The sequence below is a fragment of the Bufo gargarizans genome, chromosome 3 (genome assembly GCF_014858855.1).
Source record: "Bufo gargarizans isolate SCDJY-AF-19 chromosome 3, ASM1485885v1, whole genome shotgun sequence".
NCBI classification, from domain to species: Eukaryota; Metazoa; Chordata; class Amphibia; order Anura; family Bufonidae; genus Bufo; species Bufo gargarizans.
Window position 1 is genome coordinate 600,849,793 of NC_058082.1, and position 22,195 is coordinate 600,871,987.

Here is a 22,195-nt window from a genome sequence, read left to right on the forward strand (position 1 = left end):
CAATAAAAACATGGTAACATTTATTTCTTTGTGTGTTATTAGTTTAAGCAGACTGCGATTGTCTATTGTTGTGACTTAGATGAAGATCAGGTCACATTTTATGACCAATTTGTGCAGAAATCCATATCATTCCAAAGGGTTCACATACTTTTTCTTGCAACTGTATGCACAGTATGATGGTCCTGCAATAAATACACAGAATGACATTAGATTAACCATAGAAGATAGTAGCGGGGTGCAGAAGTGGTAATGGCACTTTGGGTCATTACACCTCCACACGGTGTGGACTGAATGTTGCAGATCGCTGACCCATTCAAGTAAGTGGGTCTGCGTCCGCAAACAGAGGGCACGCGGCCAGGGCCCGTGCATTGCAGACCGCTAATGGAGCTTAAAGAAATCCATGTGCTTGCTGCTCCTTCCAAATGAATGGAACTGATTTTTAGTCGCATAATTTTATACCACAAAATCTGCTGTGTGTGCAAAGGCACCCTCAGAAGAACAGAAAAAAAAATCCTTTATTTGAAGCATCATTTGTGATCAGTTTCTCAGTTTGTGCCAGTTCCGTCTGAGATCCGTTATTTTAGACTGGAGAAAAAGTACTCCTTGCAGGACTGTTTTCGCGATTTCTGATGGAACTGGCATAAACTGATGCAAACTGATCACAAACTGATCCTCAAACAAAGGGTCATTTTTTTTTTTTGTGTAAACTGATGCTAACTGAGGACAACTAATGCCCAAAATAACAGATCAATTTAAAAAAAAATATATCTATTTTTCCGATGGATCAGAAGAACAGAAAACAAAACGGTGAGGCGGGGTTCACAACTGCGTTGCAAACTCCGGCACTCTGATCAGGTGTATCCGGCATATATGCTGGCTTTCGGCCGAACAAAAAATACTACATGCAGCTTTTTTGTGTCCAGCTGAAAGCCAGCATGTATGCCGGATAGCGAACGGATCCCCGTCAGATCCCATTACAGTGAATGGGTATCCGGCGGTGCACGGCTATGCCAGATACAGACAACCCTGGTGTTCTGTTCCTCAAACGGACTGCCGGAGTTCACAGGCCGTATGTGAACAGGGCCCGACTGTGATGCGAATGCATCCTAACATGTAACATATTCAGTAAGTTCATGAATGTATGAAGCATATGCTATGTCTGCTTCCAAAATGACTTTATTTTTAGAAAAATTATCTAAACTTTTAGGACCTGCTAATCCCATCTTTATACTGTTTGTAGATTGTGCACGACCTTAAGGAATAAAACATTCAGAAATGTCTTTTTTCCCAGTTCTGCGTTCCAAAAAGGTCAAAGGCCGCACATATTCAGCTGCGTATGAGGTCATCCCTTTTGAGAGCCAGCTGCTGACCACCAGGAATACAGCGGCTGTCACATGACTGTCTCCAGCCAATCAGCAGAGATGAGATCATTTCTGATAAAACAAGATGCAGTCACAAGGCTTGTACAAATAGAAAACACATTTTTGATGTATTGTTCCTGAACTATTCAACCTTTTGTGTCTCCAAAAATATTTCCTTGTAGGCGGATCTGTGGATATACAATGAATACCATTTATGTGAATGCCAGTGCTCATAAACCTGAAGTCTGACCCGAAAGGAAATATTATCGTTCCTTAAAGTAACTGAGGAAAACTAATTTTAAAGTGATTTCCAGGGACTCTGAACCTGAGCCGCTCGCTGTAAGTCGTTCATAATCACAGAATGAGAAAGTAAGGAAAAACGACGGCTAATTTCACATAAAATGCAACGGGGAAAAAAAGAAAAAACAGAAAAACAAGTTAAATTAATTTTAAAATACAGGCCTGCAGTGTCCCAGGGGGTCAGTAGTGTATGCTGGGCTTTGTAGTGCAGATTGACCACTAACCTGGGATCCACTGTCGTCTTCAAATCGGGGCGAATGCTGGAACAGGCAGGTAGTTGATGAGTTCGTGACGCCAGTGTCCATTAAACGGTGACACGCCGTGTATGATGTTATAAAAGAATGAAGCAAGCATAGGGTAGCCAACAAAAACTGGAACATTTACTGAATATCAGTGAATACAGCTGGTTCTTGAAAGTACAGACTGGCCGGTCTTAGCAAGGCATTATACAGAGTGTTGATTACAGGAGATGCAGTACAGGCGGCTTACTCACTATTCCTGACTGGTCCTGCTACATGTGACTTTCTCTCCAAGGTCTAATGCCCTTTATCCGGCGTACCCTTGAAGCTGTCCTTATCTAGTACCTCCTCTGTTATCTTGAGTACCTCTTGCTTTATCTGATCGGCCTCTGTGGTAATCTGTGTCTTGGCTGGTTAGCTATGCCCTTCTGACTTCTATGCATGGACTCAGGAGGGAATCCTTTCTGCACTGAGTCTGGAAACTTCTAACTTCCTGAGCTAGGCCCTAGCCTATTTATACTGAACTGGGGGCTCCCTCTGCTGGCTGTGATAAGGATTGCCGGTAACCGGCCTGACTGGCTTAAAGGGAACTACACACTCAAATCTAGCAGTGTCGGGTAGCCTACCCGTATGCTGCACACCCCCAGACTTTAACGTGAGTAAGGCCTCGTACTCACACACATGCCTGAACCAACATAAGCTGATGCATAAGTTAAACATGGCATTATAAATATAATAAACAACTATTTCACACAAAAATATAACATTTGCAATAAATGACGCGAGAAAGAGGGGCGTCTTCTTTCTCCTTAGGCACGGCCGCTGACCTGGCACAGCGGACTTAAGGTGAACCAGGTTAGTCTATTTTTCTTGACTGAGGTATAATAAGGAACTACACAGGATTTCCCCGTGGGTGTAGAACAGGCAAGGGCTCACGTGGAGGAGTCCATTCTTGCGCACAAACATCAAGCAGGCTATTTCCGATAGTAACTGTTCGGGAGGAGACACCACCAGCATAGTCAAAGTCTCTTAAATGGACTGGCGGACGTCCCCTGGTCATCCGGGTGGACCTTCTCAACACAGGGGTTTCCTCTTCCCTTAGCACCGAGGTAGAAGAGGGAGTAGCAACAGGAGGATCTCCATCCGTGAGACCTTGGTCAGGAACAACGGGAACAACAGGAACAACAGGAACCACAGGATCCACTAGAGGGGGAACTGGATCCGGGGCATCTTGAACCGGCTCTTCTGGAAGTAAAGGTACTGTAGGTGCCGGAGCGGGCACCAACAAGTTCAACCATGGTGTCAGAAGCCAATGCATGGGATCAGCGTCATACCTTAGATTACGGACAGCCTGCATAGGATCCTCGGGCTGTGTTGATGACTCTGACACAGGGGGTTCAGATATAGAACTCTCGGCACTGGGTTCTGGTGTCAGGCAGAGCTTTAACCGGTTTCGGTGTACAATTTGGGATCCCCTGCCCTCCCGGGTGATCTCATAAGTGTGAGTTCCAACATTTGGGATTGCAGTGACAACATAAGGACTTTGCTCCCATTTACTGTCCAGTTTACTGGTACGGCGGTTATTTTTTAACCATACCACAGCCCCTATCTTTAGGGGTTCTGCATGGGCTGCTTGGTCATAGTCTCTCTGCTGCCGGTCTCTAGCATAGTCCATACGTTCCTGAACAATAGCTTGGGCTGTATTCAATCGCCTTTGGTGTTCAGCAACCCAGTCGGTATTAGGGAATGGGTTGATGCAATCAGGTACGAGTACATCCAAGGAGTGGTCAGCAGGCAATAATCCTTGGCGCCCAAACATCAAATAAAAGGGGGTATACCCGGTGGAACAGTGTATGGTATGATTGTATGTGAACATGAGCTGTGGCAACAGATTAGGCCAATCTCCCCTGGTTTCAGGAGGCACGGTCCTCAGCATCTCTATCAAGGTCTGATTCATTTTTTCACATAATCCATTACCTTGCGGATGGTAGGCCGTCGTCCGGATCTTCTTACAGTTGTGCAGGCGGCACAGTTCATGGAACAGATGGGACTCAAAAGCAGGACCTTGATCGGTGAGGATCTTTTCTGGACAACCGTAGGGCAGGAGGAAGTGTTTCCACAACAGTTCGGCTGTAGTCTTGGCCGTCTGGTCTCTCACAGGCACCGCTACAACAAACTTAGTGAAATGGTCAATAATAGTCATAGCGTACACATACCCTGAGCGACTAGGCTCCAGTTTCACATGGTCGATGGCGACAAGTTCAAGAGGACGAGTACTTACAATGGGTCTCAGTGGTGCCCTCTGATCATGGTGTTCACCTCGTTTCAAGGCACAGGCTACGCACTCCCGACACCACTTCTCCATGTCTTCTCTCATGCCCACCCAGTAAAACCGCTGGCGGATATTTGCCTCAGTCTTTTGGACCCCGAAGTGACCGGATTGATTGTGGTACATCTCCAACACCATACCTGCATCTCGTCGGGGTATGAGAATTTGATGCACTCTTTCGTTGGACACTGGGTCTAGGCTTCTCCGTAGCAACAGGCCCTTTTGTATGAAGAGTTGATGGCGCTGTCTCCACAGTTTGATGAGCTCAGGATCTGTACTCTTACGCCGAATCCTCTCAGGGGTTCTGCCACTGGTAATGAAGTCCAACAATTCACCCATCACTCTACTTTCAGACTGTAGTTTCACCCACCTTTCTTCTTTGAGTTCCGGCCTACTGGAGGGTGAAGGAACTGCAGCTCTGTTACTGGTAGCCCGAGCCTGATCCTGTTGAGCAAATTTATGGTAGAAGGCCGGCATTTCTACATCTTCCCAAGCATCTCGCACATCATCAGGAGCTGTCTCTGTGGGAAGTCTGGATAAAGCATCAGCATTGTCGTTAGTACGTCCAGCGCGATATTTTACAGAGAAATCATAGTTGGCGAGACGAGAGGCCCATCTTTGCTCCAGAGCCCCCAATTTAGCTGTATTTAGATGTGCCAGAGGGTTATTATCAGTGAATGCAATGAATGGGGTAGCGGCTAGATAATCTTTGAATTTTTCCGTCACTGCCCACACTAATGCCAGGAATTCTAGTTTGAAGGAACTATAATTCTGGTCATTTTTCTCAGCTCCTTTCAGGGAGCGGCTTGCATAAGCTATCACTCTTTCTTTTCCCTCTTGAATCTGGGCTAACACAGCCCCCAGGCCTCGCTTGCTAGCATCAGTATACAGATGGAAGGGCTTGCTGTAGTCGGGATAACCTAACACGGGAGGCTCGGTCAGTTTCTTTTTTAACAACTGGAACGCTATCTCTCTCTCTTCATTCCACTCAATGAGCACTGGAGTTCTAGGACTTTTCTTGGGCTGCCCCCTCAAGAGTTCCTGGAGAGGATCGGCTATTTGAGCAAAATGGGGGATGAAACGTCTATAGTAGCCGGCAAAACCAAGGAAACCCCTCACCTCTTTGACGGTAGTGGGTACCGGCCAGTTACGGACAGCCGCTAACTTATCAGGGTCAGGTTGTACGCCCTCTCCGCTTACCACATGCCCCAGGTATTTTACCGCAGGTTTGAGCAAGTGGCATTTAGATGGCTTTACCTTCAGGCCATATTTGACAAGGATTTCAAAGACCTCTGCTAAGTGTTTCAGGTGGTCTTCATATGTTTTTGAGTACACAATGACGTCATCTAGATACAGCAGCACTGTTTCGAAGTTTTTGTGACCCAAACACCGCTCCATTAGTCTCTGGAAAGTTCCTGGGGCATTACATAACCCGAACGGCATACAATTGAATTCGAACAGGCCCATGGGAGTGGTGAAAGCAGTCTTTTCCCTATCTGCCGGGGCCATGGGTACTTGCCAGTAGCCACTGGTCAAGTCCAATGTGGAGAAATAGGCAGCGGAGCCCAGAGCAGTTAGTGACTCTTCAATGCGGGGCAGTGGGTATGCGTCTTTGTGGGTTATTTGGTTAATTTTTCTATAGTCCACGCAGAAACGGATACCACCATCCTTCTTCTTTACAAGGACCAGGGGTGCCGCCCACGGGCTACGACTGTCCCGGATTACATTAGAGTCTTTCATCTCTTGGATCATTTCTTTTACAGTCTGATAAGAAGTAGGCGGTAAGGGTCGGTATCTCTCCTTGATAGGAGGATGAGAGCCAGTAGGTATGGTGTGTTGTATGGCACTAACCTCTCCATAATCAGCAGCATGTTTACTGAAGGCCTGGTGGTGCTCTTTGACAAGCCGTAGTATCCCTTCTTGTTGATGTTGGGGGGTAGTCTCGTCCCCGACATGTAGCTCTTCCCACCAGGGTACTTGTGACTGGGGCACCGGCGGACATCCGCTGACTGCAGCTGGCGGCTTTTCTGTCACTGGAAGACGGATGATGTCTTGGAAGAACACCTGAGAAAGCTGGGCAACAGGGTAATGCTTAGTAAGCGCCACAGGATGATCACTCAGGTTAATCAGACGGACAGGTACTTTACCTTGGGAGACATTCACCAGGCACTTGGCAGCTCTCACATAAGGGTAGTTCTCCATCTGGATAGGTTCCACCAGGGCTGGATAATCTTGGCCTTGGACTCCCAGGACAGCACGACACCATAAGAGAGTTTGGGAATTAGGAGGCAAAGTCACAGGCTTATTATCACGAATCTTGGCAGTACAAATTTCTCCTTTCCCGTTAGCAAACCTCTGCTGGGCACTTAACACAGTGATAGTCTTTTGAATCACCCTCTTGGATGCAGAGGAAGCGGTGGGCAGAGTCTGGTGTAATACGGCAAGGATTTCTGCATAACAGTTTTTGAAGACATTGGTGCCTAGAATGACAGGATGTCCTCCTCTGTCGCCGGCCTGTACTACTATCACCCCCTGTTGAGGCAAGGTTACTTCTCCCACCTGCAGGGTGGGTTCCCAGTATCCATGGATCTTTACCGGTTTGCCATTGCTGGCGATAATCTCTACCCAGGATTCAGGCGGCTGGGTCAATTGGTTGGTGTCCCAGAATCTTTCAAAGGCGGGCAGCTGAATAGTAGTGACCTGAGACCCAGTATCTAATAGGGCTTCAAAGGGGACCCCGTTAATCTCCACATTGATTTTAGGATGGGATCCTACATACCGTGGCATCCAATTTGGATCTTTTGGACCTAGTGTTCTACCTCCCGAGGGGTGGTCCTCAGCCTCAGGGGTTGCCCGTTTAACTGCCAGCAAGTGGATTCTGTGTGTCCCATCTTTTTGCAGTATGTACACACGGGCCGCTTGCGACCCCTAGTGCGCCTCCCAGGATCCCTGGGGTGAGTCTCTTGGTATGGAGGTGGGAACGGCTTAGAGGGTGACAGGAACTCCTCTTCTGACATCATAGGTTTTTCCCATTCCTCCATTTTTCTGCACACTCTCTCTAGGCTTTTAGTGAGGTGATTTACTTGCTCTGTCAGCATGGCGATAGTATCGGTAGCTGTAGCTTGAACAGCTTGACCGGCCTCAGCTCGGTTAATGATAAGCGGTTTTGACCTGCAGGCTGATAACTCAGGTGGGGGGCTCAACTCTGTAGATACTGCTGACCCCAGAATTTTTATAGCCAGTTCTTTAAAGTCCAGAAAGGTACTGTTAGGGTGTTGGGCGGACAGCATCTTTAATTGGGTCCTTATTTGCTCACTAGACACTCCGGTAATAAATTGTTCCCTCAGGGTCTGATCCTGGTTATCAGCTTCCTTGGGATCTATCTGGATTACAGCCCCCAAAGCCTCCTGAAGTGATAGGGCATAGTCACGGAGGGACTCACCGGACTTCTGTTTCTTGCCAAAGAAGTGCATCTTTATCTCTGAGGCAGTCCTCGTTTCAAAAGTGGCCCTGAGGCGGGTGAATATCTGCTCTAGAGTACTCCTTTCAGCAGCAGGCCAGGATAATACCTCTCTGCGGGCAGCCCCCTCAAGTTGCGCTAGCAAGATTTCCATTTGCTGATCGGCATTTATGGGGTACAGTTTGAATAAGGCCAGCAACTTTTCTTTAAAGTCTCTTAGGGTATGGGCCTCTCCGTTATAGCGGGGAAACCATGGGGCCCCAAAATAGTAAGGCATGGTAAAGGGCATCATGCTGGGGGCTATAGGATGATTAGGAGCCGCAAGCTCTCCCGGGTCCGGCCGCTCGGCAACTCCCGGATCTGACATGTTAACTTATTACGAGGTGGCCGCTGGTGACTAAAGGGGCCGGAACAATCCCCTTCCCTCCGGATACAAGTTCTTACCGGTATCGGCGGGTTCGCGCAGGCCAAATCTCGTGAGACTCCGGACGTCCTGTGTACGCGGTGACGTTGCTGACGCAGGAAAAGCAGGGCCGCGGCGGTGCGATGATGAAGAGGGGCGGGATTCTCTGTGTCTTTGAAGGGATCCGCCCACGGAGGTCCTCAGCAGCGCGGGAAACTTTACTCCAGGCGGCCGGTGGCCATCTTGATCACGATTCCCTGACAGCAAGCAGGGTGTTGCAAAGTCCAATAAATCACAGTCCACAAATACGATTTTCCCTCTGGGGGTAGCGCAACACAGTACAGCGCCTCTGATTCCTCCTAGGCACAATTTTAATCCACCGGCTTGGAAATAAAGGGTTACAGTCTTTGCCATACGGTGGTGAAATAGTTAAAGCACACAGTTCACACTTCTCTGCACTGTAGAAGTATGCGGATCCTGTTCGTGACGCCAAAAAGAGCGATGCAGTGTCCCAGGGGGTCAGTAGTGTATGCTGGGCTTTGTAGTGCAGATTGACCACTAACCTGGGATCCACTGTCGTCTTCAAATCGGGGCGAATGCTGGAACAGGCAGGTAGTTGATGAGTTCGTGACGCCAGTGTCCATTAAACGGTGACACGCCGTGTATGATGTTATAAAAGAATGAAGCAAGCATAGGGTAGCCAACAAAAACTGGAACATTTACTGAATATCAGTGAATACAGCTGGTTCTTGAAAGTACAGAATGGCCGGTCTTAGCAAGGCATTATACAGAGTGTTGATTACAGGAGATGCAGTACAGGCGGCTTACTCACTATTCCTGACTGGTCCTGCTACATGTGACTTTCTCTCCAAGGTCTAATGCCCTTTATCCGGCGTACCCTTGAAGCTGTCCTTATCTAGTACCTCCTCTGTTATCTTGAGTACCTCTTGCTTTATCTGATCGGCCTCTGTGGTAATCTGTGTCTTGGCTGGTTAGCTATGCCCTTCTGACTTCTATGCATGGACTCAGGAGGGAATCCTTTCTGCACTGAGTCTGGAAACTTCTAACTTCCTGAGCTAGGCCCTAGCCTATTTATACTGAACTGGGGGCTCCCTCTGCTGGCTGTGATAAGGATTGCCGGTAACCGGCCTGACTGGCTTAAAGGGAACTACACACTCAAATCTAGCAGTGTCGGGTAGCCTACCCGTATGCTGCAGGCCTTGCTCAAGTGGAGTTTTTGACACTGGTTCTGACGAAGAAGCTGCCTCAGAAAAAATGTCTCAAATCTGTTATCTGTTGTTTTTAATTGGAGGATCTGCCGACACTTTTTTTTCAGAAAGCAGCATCCTGCAGTATCTTAGCACTCGTTCACACAATGCTGGCCCGGACGTATTCTGTCCATGCCAGTATTGCGGACTGCAAACAGTGGGCACTGGCCTTGTGAATCCCGTATCACAGATGTGGACCTATTGACTTGAATGGGTCTGCAATCCGCAAAATACGGCACAGTGCGGAACGAAAGCACGGATCGGAAGCCCATAGAAAGCACTACGAAGCGCACCACAAAAGATAGGACATGTGAAAATAGGCACGGCACTTAAGGGGTTAATTAGTTTTGTCTACGATTGCGTTCAGTGTTTCAGCTTTTTTCCCCGCAGATGCAATCAGTTATTGATGTGTTTTTTACGCTCGTGAAAAAAAAAACCTGAAGACTAACAATCTACTTCTCCCACCAACCATATATCAAAAACACATTGCATCCGGTTGTCCTATTTACTTCTATGGAGCCAGAACTGCGGGAAAAATGCACGGTATAGAACATGCTGCGATTTTTCCTGAACGTAGAGATGCTCACAACACACATCACATCCAGACGGATGGAAAACTCACTTGTGTGAAAGAGGCCTTGAACTGATATCCCCCTACCCCACCCCCAAGCAACCAGCTGAGATTAGAGATGGCTCCAGTTCTGTCTGTTTAACCCCTTATTTGTATTGGTTTATAGCGACCCTAGTGTTGATGAGAGGTGATGGCAGGCAGGGGCTTCCAAGCTTCTCATTTCTATGAGGCCCTGCAACACTGAAAGGCATTAAAGGGGTTATCCAACATGTAAAACATGCCCAGGCCCCTCATATAGATTATACTTACCCCACTCCCCGGAACCCGTGTCGCTCCTGATCCCCGCACGGCCGCCGCTGCATCTCCCCAGCACGTGGATCAAAACATCCAGGAATGGGTGGAGCAGCCAATAGCAGGCTATGATGGGGACGAGGCTTGTCGCCGTCGTAGTCTGCTATTGGCTGCCCCTTCCCTGATGCCGGGTGTTTTGATCCATGTGACGGGGAGATGCAGCGGAGGCCTTGCGGGGATCAGGAGCGACACGGGTGTCGGGGAGTGGGGTAAGTATAATCTATATGAGGGGCCCCCTAGGGGGGATAATTAAGTGGCATAATAAAAATAATAATAATATAATCTAATATATAAAGCTCAGTGTATGTATGTGTGTATGTCCGCTAAAGGAATCCGCACCGTCGTATTTACAATCACGAAATTTTGCACAGCCTCCTCCTATGACTCGGGGAACGTCACAGACAGTGCTTTAAATGGAAATTTTCCAAAGGAAATTACTTGCCAACAAATACGCTTAGTAACCTAACTGCCATACTACAGGAGCCATTGTCTGTTGTGGCAGTCAGCCTGGATATTCATCAGGTTGCATATAACAACCAATCACAGCTCAGCTTCTATTTTGCTACATGTCATTAATATGAGCTCTGATTGGTTGCTATAGGCAATGAAGGACATTCTTAGTATAAGAAGCTTATGTGTGAGTTAATATGATTTCGATGCTTAGCCAACGTTGGTGTAGAGGCTGATGTAACTCACATGACCTTACGTGTATACTAATTCTGTGGGGTTTTATATACTGTCAATTAAAGACAATAATGCCCTGTAAGAAAAGGAATTTGATTGGACGATTGTCAGACCGCTGTGGAGGTCACTGTTATGGCAGCAGGGTACTGTGAGGTCACTGTTAAGGGAGCGGGGTACTGTGGCAGTTACTGTTAAAGTGGCAGGCGCTGCGGAGGTCTCTGTTAAGGGGGCAGGAAATGGTGGAGGTCACAGTTAAGGGGACTGTCCCCTATGGAGGTCACTGTTAAGGGGCAGAGTGCTGTAGGGGTCACTGTTAAGGGGGCGATCCCCTGTGGAGGTCACTGTCAAGGGGTTTGTGCGGCTGTGGAACTCACTGTTAAAGGGGAAGGCTGCTGTGAAGGTCAAAGTTAAGGGGGTGGGCTGCTGTGGAGGTCCCATTTTAAAAGAGGTGGGGCAATTTGGGGGGGGGGTCAGTGTTAAGAGGTGGGGTGCTGTGGAGGTCACTGTTAAAGGGGCTTGGTGTTAAAAGGGTCACGTTATGGGGGAATACTGTTGATATCTTTTAACGACACAGAAACATTAAATAAAAATGGATGAAACACACCTGTGCAAAGCTGGGTCCTTCTAGTAAATAATACTGAAAAAGAAAATTCCAAAGTAAAAAAATAAATCCTTGCCTCAAATGAATCATGTAGATTACTCAGTGAACAAGGAAAAAAAAGATTCTGAAATACAATTAAGGTCATTTATCAAGAATAGCATGCCTCATCATAAATGAAGCCCATCCTCCCTAAGTCTATGTGTCCATAATGAAATCTAGGTCTGAAATGAACTCTACACCAGCTTGTAGCTGGTGGAGATTTGATTCATCATTTATGCCAGAAAACTTGTAAATGATAATAAATATGTCTTGGCTAATGGCCCCGCCCCTTTCTATTCAGAAAGTGGCAAGGACAGTGCAGAAATGCCTAAATTTAGTTGCAGAGCCATTTAGCCCTTTCGCTACCAGCGCCGTACATGTACGGCGCTGGAGCAGTGTGGGAACATGGCACCCGCTCGCACGTGCAGCAGGCGTCATGGCCGACATCTGTGGCTAATTACTGTGACCAGCAATAATACAGATCTTGATAATTAAAGGCTTTTAAATGTGCAAAAACCTGAAAGCGCTTCCTACCGACACCCCATGCAGCCAATGAGGGCATCGGTAGTTGCGCTGAACACTATGAGCCTCGCTGACGAGACTGATAGTGTTCATGTTGCAATTCTTATTTTAGCCACCAGAGCCCCATTTTAAAAATCCCTGATAGTACAAAATGAAAAATTAAAACATAATTTAAAAAAACCATTTAAAAAAATGTAAGAAAATATATAAAAATTAAAAAATATATAAGTTTAAATCACCCCCCTTTCTATATAATTAGAAAATAAATACCTAAATAACAATAAATCTAAACATCATGGGCATCACTGTGACCAAAAACACCCATACTATTAAAATATATTTTAAAAATTCCAATACGGTGAATGGAGTAATGGAAATAAGGGTCAAAATGACCGATTTGCCATTTTTTTATTGCTTCTCTTACAAAAAAGTAATGCACACTTCAAAATAGTATCAATAAAAACTATGGAATGAGCCCCTAAACAGCTCAGTAGACATAAGTATAAAAAAGTTATGGGGATCAGAATATGGTGATGTAAAAAAATAAATAAAAATTTAATCAAAGTTTAAATTTATTTTTACACTATTTAGACATAAAAAAAATCTACACAGATGGGGTATCGTTGTAATCGTACTGACCCAGAGAATGAAGGGCATGGGTCAGTTTTGCTGCAAATGAAACTCCGTGGGAACAAAACCCCTAAAATGGTGGAGGAATTGCATTTTTTCCAATTCCACCCCATTTGGAATTTTTTTTATCGCTTCCCACTACATTTTATGCCACAAATCATGGTGGCGTTAAAAAGTATGTGAGCGGAAATATAAAAAAGTTATGGCTCTAGGAAAATAGGGAAGAAAAATGAATACGCAAGCACGGAAAAAACCCTCCGGTAGTGAAAGGGTTAAAAAGTCACAAAGCAATTTGTGACTTTTTAAACGGCAGATTTGTTCCAACGAATGTTCCATGTGCGCTTGGCAGCTGAAGGCATCTGTGTTGGTCCCATGTTCACATGTGCCCACGTTGCTGAGAAAAGTGATGTTTTAATATATGCAAATGATTCTCTAGGAGCAACGGGGGCGTTGCCATTACACCTAGAGGCTCTGCTCTCTTTGCCACTGTGATGCCCTCTGCACTTTGATTGACACGGCGAGGCGTGTTCACGTTTACACCTTACCCCTCAAGGTTGCTGTGCGAGCGGTAGCAACCAGTCCTGCTCACCTTCTAGGACATTCTAGGACAGGTTGCTGGCGGCCATTTTATATTAAGAACCCCTTCAAACAGCAAACAGTGCAGTAAAGCAATGAGGTTTGATGCAAAGACCCCTAAGGGCATGGAATATAACAGTCATAGAACTCCCCTGTTACTTCTAATATTCTTATAGTTTGCAGTAGGGGGTGTATAATCCCAGGTACTATTCATGTTACTATTTAATAGAAGCGTCTGTAGTGTCCCACTAGGTATGGGTGGGCACTACACAAGGGTCAATTGGTGTGCGCATTACTCTTACTTACAAGGAACAGAAATGTCATATTTTATTCTGCATTTAATGTATGTTTTACTGTGTTGTTAGATGCAATGTACCCCTGTCTAATGCAGCAGCCGGCCTAGTTGGGTGTAGTTAGACATCCCAGACACTAGAGGGAGATAGGGAGCCCCTAGTATAAATGTCCAGGCCCACACAGGGAGGGAGAGTGCAGAGTCAGGAGTCTGAGAAGACAGAGGCCAGTAAGCCTGCTCCTGACATGCAGCTGGATAGCCCTGGCTGCTAGTTATGTCCAGGAGGCTGTTGAGAAGCTCCAGCCTGCCTGAAGAACAAGAGAGCCTAAGTTAGCTCTGAAGAGATACCCCAGTTGCAGGATTCAACCTCCTGGGAGAAACCTACAGTTATCCACCTGATAGGAGGAGGCGTCCCAGGGTAAGCCAAGTGCCCCTGATAGGCAGAGGAACTTAGGAACCATTGCAAGCAGTATAATACCTGAGGAAGGAAGTAACCAAGGATATAAGCCACCCTTTTAGGCATCCGGGCCTTGGGAATTATCAAGGCAGAGTAGGAGTTCTAGAAAGGACAGTGTAAAAGTGCAACCTGCTGCTGAGTGCTTGTGGAATTTACCCTCAGTGTAACTTGCATGTCTATTGCCTGCCATACTTGTGAATAAGCCCCTTTTTGTGGAACTGTAATACTGAAGACTATACTACTCCCTGCTGTATAAAGTTGGATTGTCCAGTAAAGTTTACGCTTGGTTCACCGCATACTTGTGTACCGTTATCTTTCCAACCATCACCCGGCGTGCCACCGGCCAAAGGCACTGGCGTCACGAATACCACAGGGACCTTGCCCCAGGCACACAAAATACCTGTAACATCCAGGGCACCTCAACTACCATCCGGCCTGGTCCCTATCTACAGAGCGTGCCCCAGAGGAACTGTGTCTACCTCTCCTTCACTGCCACGCGCCTGCCCAGGGTTCTTCAAATATAGTGAGTACCCTCGATTGCCCATAACTGTGACCTCGCTTCGGCATACCCTGCAGGTCTGGCGTGTTGCATAAATTGGCGTCACGAACAGGATCCGAATATTCCTGCGCCATAGCGGATTTAAAAACTGTGTGCTGAAAGTTATCTTAAAGTGACAAGCCCTAATTATTTTATTGCAAATTGCTGGGCCAAAGTGAACTGTAATATTTGCGGTGTGAAGATTGCATTGTATGGACTGTTTTCTGCTTATTTAAGCCACCGCTTGCTGTCAATGAATAGACAGCTATTTTGCTCAAAGATGGCCGCTGAGCTTGCTTGAAATTGTTTGCTGCGTCATCTTCATCATAAATTGGCGGTAAAAATTGGCGCCTTCTGCTAAAAGTGCGGGAAGGCTGTATGCTGGCGCCACCGCCCTGTCTGGACATTTGCATGTCTGCTGTGATGGACTCCGCCTCCCCAATACTGGAGTACCTGGGGGGCGGCCTCCCAGTGCAATGGGAGGATCTGTCTGAACTTATTGGCGCCACCCTGTCGCTCTCCAGAGAAGGATCGAGCATGTTGAGGAGTGAGGACTTTCCTGATGATATGTCCGCGCCTGACTTATTAACCATGAATGTGACTGGTGTTGAGCAAGAGGACGCTCCACCGGCCTACTCTCCGGGACCGGAGAGACCCGCCTGCCCGCCACCGAGGACGCAACCGGAGACCTACTATGGCTCCTGGAGAGACTTCTTCCAGCCCTCGTTCAAGTGGTCCGCATTGATGGCAGAGATCCGGGAGGCCGCAATTAAGAAGACGACTAAAACTAAGATTTACTACGAAGAACTGGCAAAGACCGTTCACGAGTGCCACACTGACACACAACCCCGCCTGGAAAGGAGAATGGGGTTGGTTGTGGCCTTTGACAAGGACCGAGGCTTCGGTTTTATAAAAGACTACCTGACTGGACGAGATTTATATGTCAACAGGAGGTCCGTCAAGCGGAGTTACCTCCCAGAACGTCTACACAACCTCCGCGAGGGAGAGGAGGTTGAATTTACCCCTGCTGAGGGCCTGCGAGGCCCCTACGCCACTGCCGTGTCCCGTCCTAAGAAGAAGACAGAGGACTGGGACTTTGATGAGGACTACTCTGGCTGCGAGCGTGAGTCTGTGCGCTCTCCGGAGGACAACCCTGGCTGCGAGCATGAATCTGAATGCTCTCCAGGACCGGCCCATCACGCCTTCCAAGAACGGGGCTCTTTCATTGGCCCAAATGTGTTCTGGCAGCCGACAGTGGTAGAGAAGAGGGTTAGCCCATGGCCCTCACCTGAGTTGCCTCGCAGGGAGAAAACTATCCGTGAGCTTCAGGATGCAGAGAGATTCAAAGCTGCCCTAGAGAATATCCGCAGAGGGAGGAAAGCGGACGCCTCGTCTGAGCCTGCAGCGGCTGCGCAGGACGAACCACCCACCACCTGGCCTACAACGTAAGGACCCGGACGTCTCCGGGCCAAAGGTGAGAGTACCTGTCCCTGCCAGTCGTCCCTCCTTAGTACCGGCACCTGCGGTGGGATCCTCTTATGCTGTGCACCGGCGCACAGAGCCAGTCGTCCAAGAACCCACCGGACCGCTTGCAGCAGCGGTACCCAGGCCAGTGCAGCAGCCTACGATTGTTATGCCTGCTCCGGTGAGGTCAGCGACTGTGTTAACCCCTAGGCCTATGGGGCCTATACCTATTAGGGGTCCATTTGTGTTACAGTTGCCCCCCAATACGGTGTTGTGGGCACATCCATCTGTTGAATCGCAGTACAGGCCCAATATACAAATGGAGCCAGGGAGCACCACTGAAATGCAAAGTGGATATGACATGCCCCTGGGAATTGGCCTGCTAGGCCCTTGATGTTTGATTTGATTTACCAAGGGATCCTAAAGACGATTTAACTCTTTCAGGACAGGAGTCCTTCGTTGTTTTGGCCCTCTGTTGCTGCTGCCAGTTACCCACGGCTCAGTGGAGGCGGCAAGCCACTGAAGTACCACGTGCAGCAAGGCCATCTTGTTTACAGGACCTCCTGCCTGCTTCCTCAGAGTGAAAACCCAGTTGTGCCTGTTTTCATGTTGCACCTTTTAACCCTTTAACCCCCTTTTCAGGTTGATTAAGGGTACTACAGCACTTATTTCTATATGTATGCCATTTGAATAATGTGGACTATTTTATGTGCTGTTATTTTATTATGCAACTGGAATTTAAAAGAATTGGGCCCAGGGATAGACTCAAATGCACATGAGCCTCTGAGATTTTGCTACTATTTTAAAGTATTGTGCCCAGAGATGGACTCCACCCCGTGCGAGCCTCTGTGATTCTTGCTATGATTCCTAAAGGTCCTATATCTCTACTTAGCTGTGGAATGAACGAAAAGAAAAGAACCTGGGTACGGACTCATTTTAAATGCTTTGAGCCTCCAAAGAACTGTTATTTAATGTTTACATTTTCCATGGACTACAACTGTTCTATCATGGACAATTTGCACTTAAAAAGTATTATATGGACTATCCTGGTATTTATTGGTACGCTGTGCCAGGTCAGCGCCCCTGTTCCCATTGTTTTATCCTGAGAGAAGAGAAACGACGCCCCTTTTCACCATTACTTGCTCCTATTCCAGTGGAACTGCCTAATATATGTATACATATAATGTATATTTTGCAAATGTAGATGTGTTTTCCTGCTTTGCTTTATTGTCCTCATTACAGGTGCAGTATCCAGCTGTGCAGGGACCCTCCATGTTGCGCCGAGGACGGGCAACGTTATAGCGTGGGGGTATGTAGTGTCCCACTAGGTATGGGTGGGCACTACACAAGGGTCAATTGGTGTGCGCATTACTCTTACTTACAAGGAACAGAAATGTCATATTTTATTCTGCATTTAATGTATGTTTTACTGTGTTGTTAGATGCAATGTACCCCTGTCTAATGCAGCAGCCGGCCTAGTTGGGTGTAGTTAGACATCCCAGACACTAGAGGGAGATAGGGAGCCCCTAGTATAAATGTCCAGGCCCACACAGGGAGGGAGAGTGCAGAGTCAGGAGTCTGAGAAGACAGAGGCCAGTAAGCCTGCTCCTGACATGCAGCTGGATAGCCCTGGCTGCTAGTTATGTCCAGGAGGCTGTTGAGAAGCTCCAGCCTGCCTGAAGAACAAGAGAGCCTAAGTTAGCTCTGAAGAGATACCCCAGTTGCAGGATTCAACCTCCTGGGAGAAACCGACAGTTATCCACCTGATAGGAGGAGGCGTCCCAGGGTAAGCCAAGTGCCCCTGATAGGCAGAGGAACTTAGGAACCATTGCAAGCAGTATAATACCTGAGGAAGGAAGTAACCAAGGATATAAGCCACCCTTTTAGGCATCCGGGCCTTGGGAATTATCAAGCCAGAGTAGGAGTTCTAGAAAGGACAGTGTAAAAGTGCAACCTGCTGCTGAGTGCTTGTGGAATTTACCCTCAGTGTAACTTGCATGTCTATTGCCTGCCATACTTGTGAATAAGCCCCTTTTTGTGGAACTGTAATACTGAAGACTATACTACTCCCTGCTGTACAAAGTTGGATTGTCCAGTAAAGTTTACGCTTGGTTCACCGCATACTTGTGTACCGTTATCTTTCCAACCATCACCCGGCGTGCCACCGGCCAAAGGCACTGGCGTCACGAATACCACAGGGACCTTGCCCCAGGCACACAAAATACCTGTAACATCCAGGGCACCTCAACTACCATCCGGCCTGGTCCCTATCTACAGAGCGTGCCCCAGAGGAACTGTGTCTACCTCTCCTTCACTGCCACGCGCCTGCCCAGGGTTCTTCAAATATAGTGAGTACCCTCGATTGCCCATAACTGTGACCTCGCTTCGGCATACCCTGCAGGTCTGGCGTGTTGCACGTCTTTTATTTAATTGAAGCAAACATCTGTGCTCCCGCATGGATTTCATGGAGGGTCTGTAATTATTTCTTCATTAGTAAGGACATGTCACCGTGCGTTCATTGCTGTTTCTTTAGGCGTGTTTTATTTCAGATTTCTTCCAGCAGAAATATAATATCGATGGAAGATGTAATCAACCGTTCTCATGGGAGCCCGTATCTGCACTCTATCATGGAAATGTTCCTTTAGTGATTTCATCTTTAATCATTATTATAGGCGGACATTTTTTTGTTTTGTTTTTTTGGGATGTGGCCTTGTTAGACTGCTGGTATTTAAGGATAGGGCAAAGGAGAGCTGAGAACCGGGCCGGCACCTCTGCCTACCTGTAGCTCCCCTTACTTAAAAATGACCCATATAACAAACACGCGGGACAACAGGTAACCTTTTAGCTGGGTGGTGATCGTCCACAGCTTATTTATTTTATACGGCAAAACCAAAGAACATCTTGGAGCGGTATGCCAACCGCCGGACTCCCGGCGGGCAAGTACGCCATCAGCCATCTCCAACACTCCGCTGTATCAATTGCCGCCAGCTGTGACTTTGTATCTCAAACCATACCGCCCTTCTTAAAAGAAGTAGACAAAGTAAATAACTTAAAACAACGGTAAAAAAGGTACAACACCTTCTTCCAACTATTTCTTATACCATCGTCATGCCTTTAACTTTCCCCTCATTTTATCCTTTTTTTTTTTGTTGTAAAACAGAGACCAAAGAAAAACTCCCCGCTGAAATACCCATTCAAGGGCGGGAGGGTGGCAAACTCGGCTTCCGCTGCAAAGAGGAAGTGCAGCAGCAGGGGAGGGGGTTATATACCCTGCTAGAGGGAGTAGACATCTCCTACTCGTCCCCTAGTGACGTGCCACCATAACTCCATTAACCCCTCAGGCACCTAAAAGAAACTGGCAAGGTGCTACATATGATCCACGGCTAGGAAGGGGAAGGGGGGGGGGGGGCACCAGTCCCTAAGCACCCTCCCTAGAAGTCGGGTGCTTGCCATTCTCCCTTATCCGCCTTCCATAACAGAAAACCTGCAATAATCCCTTTAATATGTAAATTGGACATCTGCAGGGGCGGACTGCCCATAGACCTTTACAGAGACGTTTACCGGTGGGCCGATGCCCAGGGAAGTTTTTGGGGATGTAATTTGTGGTGCTGGCAGTATTTTGTGATGGACTGTGATATTTGGCTCTGTTGGGGTGGTATAACGTGTCACAATATGGTATTATTGGCCCTGCCTTCCATCAATTTGGACCCAACAACAAAATGAGGCCACTTTTGGTATTTTTTTCCAGGGCCACTTTAAGTTCCCAGTCCGCCCCTGGACATCTGTGACCCAGCGAGACTCCACTCCAGAAATATCTGGACATCAAGCTGTATATCTATCCGTCAGTGTGCAACCTCCTGGAGCGAACAGTCCTGTACACGTCCGTCTTAGGGCAGTATGCTCCCCCTGAGTCGTACCGAGCTGTAATATGAATTCTATATAACGATCCTTACTGTAGATCTACAGCAAAATCTACCAGAGTTACGTGCGTTGTGCAGTGCAAAGGGTTAAACCTGCTGTGGAAATCAGTATCCTATAGTGACAGGCTGTAAATTTACTGTAAAATCAAGGTCAGAAGTAATCGAGGAAGGATCAGAAGTAATCGATCCAAAATGCGTAGATGTGAATACACTGTCGTTTTTACTGCAACACTAAGAATAAAGGCTGTCACTGAATAGAAGCTGGAGGTCTGTATCGATATATTTTTTCCATAATTGGATTTAGGCGCTTGGTTCCCAGCGCCATCCGTGCTTCTCGTGTGCAACAAGTTTGGTGAGTGCCACAACCCTTTTTGCTTTTTTCTACTGCTAATCAGCTGTTTCAGGGAACCGCCATGTTCACTGGAGCACTGGTGAGCGCTGTGGGCTCCCGCCACATTGTATAGTGGCAGTGCTTGGTATTGCAGCTGAGCCCCATTGACTTAAATGGGGCTGAACTGCAACTAGGCCACATGACTGATGTACGGTGACGTCACATGGCCTAGTAAGAGTCCGCACCACTCACAAACTCTCCTAAAAGCTCATCGGCGGGGGTACTGGGTGACGGATACCCGCCAATCTAATATTGATTACCTAATCTAGAGGATAGGTCATCAATACAAATTCCCTTATAGTCCCTTTAACTTATAGCCTGGGACTACTTGTCGCAAGACGTGATGATTGTGATGCCACATCGCAACCATGCATGTCATGTAATGTTTATGGAGTTGCCATGCAGCATGCCACCTGCTGCAATTGCAATGTGACCGTTTTAAAACAATCCAACACTATTGGATTTTCAGATACAGGTCAAAAGTGTCAGGCGACTTGGCCGTCATAGACCATATTGCAAGTCGTGTGAAACTTGCCTGCTATCTGTGTAGGATTTTCTGTTGCGTTCTTTACAGGCAAATCTCAGTTCTAAAATAGTTGCGAGATGACAAGATGCAGACAAGTTCTACAAATGTTTTTAGTTGTGCAACTTTTCTGAGACTTGCTGTCATGTAAGACATAAGCATGCAGCCCTAGCCTTATTCTTTTTGGGAAGATAAATGAAAAACAAAACAAAAAAACACTAGGGGTCATTTACTGTGCCCCCAATGACAGAAACTTTTTTTTTCTGTATGTTAAACTGCAGAGATATCTGCGTTTTTATTAATATGCAAATAAGCATGTTGGAACCAGTGGCGTCTCTAGCTTTCAAATTTTGGGGGGGCACACTGGGGGCCAGGACAAAAGTAGGGGGGCAGCTATAACAACGATACATTTACACAAGTACGCTTAGAAATGCTGCGATACTTTACCCAATACCTAAAACCGCAACAGGGAAGAAAAGTCCAGCTGTCTGTGGATGACACTTTTATAGAGAGGGGGATCTGTGGATGACACTGCTATGGGGGGGATCTGTGGATGCCACATACCGTGCAATGTATAGCATCTTATGCTATATGTGTCATCCACAGATCCACCCCATGACAGTGTCATCCCCATTTCCCCCTCCCTATAACAGTGTCATCCACAGATCCCCCTCCCTATAACAGTGTCATCCACAGATCCCCCTCCCCGCCTCTCACAGGAGTGTATATTTGACATTTCTAAACCGTAATCCATATCCTGCAGTAACTTTAACTTTAAATCAGGATTAAGCGGCCGCTCATCTCTACTAGTACCTTAACCTTACACCACTCGGCTAGCTTCGGTAACAGGGCCAGGCTACAGCCTACAGGCACTGCCTCAGTGGCGTAGGGATCGCCATAGCAACCATAGCAGTGGCTATGGGGCCCTACGCCACTGGGGGCCCGCCCGTCCGGACCGCATCATTTTTTTTTTTTTATAATCACAGCACTTACAGGCAGCCAGGGCCGACCGCCCGCCCAGTGTAGTGGGCGAGGCGCGGGCGGTCCAACATGAGGTAGGCCGGCGGATGCGGTGGAGGGGGCCGGAACGGGGGCGTAGCGGAGGCGGAGCCAGGCTGGCACCAGCGCCGCCCGCAGACCGCAGTGCAGGAAAAGAATGAATTTCCCCGCCCCCTCCACCGCCTGAGTCCGCCTCCTGAGTCCTCCCACCCAGTCCCTCTAGTTAGTAGGAGGCGGACTCAGGCGGTGGAGGGGGCGGGGGCGGGGCCGGGGCAGG